This window comes from Phaseolus vulgaris, chromosome 1, assembly GCF_000499845.2.
Source record: "Phaseolus vulgaris cultivar G19833 chromosome 1, P. vulgaris v2.0, whole genome shotgun sequence".
NCBI classification, from domain to species: domain Eukaryota; kingdom Viridiplantae; phylum Streptophyta; class Magnoliopsida; order Fabales; family Fabaceae; genus Phaseolus; species Phaseolus vulgaris.
The window spans coordinates 14,478,407-14,479,596 of NC_023759.2; positions in this window are offsets into that span (position 1 = coordinate 14,478,407).

The following is a 1,190-nucleotide window of genomic DNA, read 5'->3' on the forward strand; positions in this document are numbered from 1 at the left end:
AACCTATTGTGTAAATCTCTCATTCTCTCAAACTCTCCATAACTGTTTGATAATTTCAATTCTGCTACTGGTTCTCCATAACGAAGGTTTATCCGGTTAAAATTATGATATTTGTTTCCATTGGATTGTTTGATTTCTTTCCTTAATTGCTTATATGGATTTTTTGATAAAGATTCATTCTAAATCAAGTGTTTGGGGAAGGTGCTTCCATAAACAGGCCACCACTGTTTTTGTGAGGTTAATTACCAGTTTTGGAAGGTGAGAATGAAAATCTTTATGCACTCAACTGATAAGGGTATTTGGGAAACAATTGAAAATGGTCCCTTTATACCTCAAGTCAAAAGAGACGAGGTTTTAATTGATAAACCTTCATCTGAGTGGACTGAGGTTGAAAGTAAAAAAGCCAAGTTTTATTGGATTGCCAAAAATATAATAACCTATGTTTTAAGCTGTGATGAATTTTTCAGGGTTTCACAGTGCAGCTCTGCAAAGGAAATGTGGGACATCCTAGAACTAGGAAGCATGCTCTAATTCAAGAGTATGAACTCTTCAAAATGCAGAAGGGAGAAAACATCTATGATGTGGGAAAAAGGTTTTCTCACATTGTAAATCATTTGATGAGTCTTGGTAAGACGTTTGATAAGGAGGAATTGAACATCAAGATACTGAAGTGTCTTGATAGATCTTGGCAGCCAAAGGTCACTTCCATCTCAGAATCCAAAGATTTAACATCTATGACTGTTGCCGCATTGTTTGGTAAGCTTAGGGAACATGAGCTTGAAATAAATAGGCTTGTTGTCCAAGAAAGTGAAAACAAGCACAACAAGGTCATCACACTCAAAGCTTGCAACCACAAACAACAACAAAAGTCAAGTGGAAGTGATCAAGACACCATGAGTCTTCTATTAAGAAAATTTAGCAAGTTCCTAAAGAAAAGACAAGCTTTAAAGAGGTATGGTTCTAAAAAACCTAGTGAATTTAATACTAACAAATACATTTGCTATGGTTGTGGTGAATAGGGTCATATCAAGGCAGAATGTCCCAATAATGAAGTCAAAGAAAAGCAGACTTCAAGAAAGAGAAAAAGGGAAAAGCCAAGAAGGCCTATGTAGCATGGGATGACAATGATGTCTCATCCTCAAGCTCTTCAGATGATGAAGAAGCAAATTTGTGCCTTAAAGCTTCAGTAT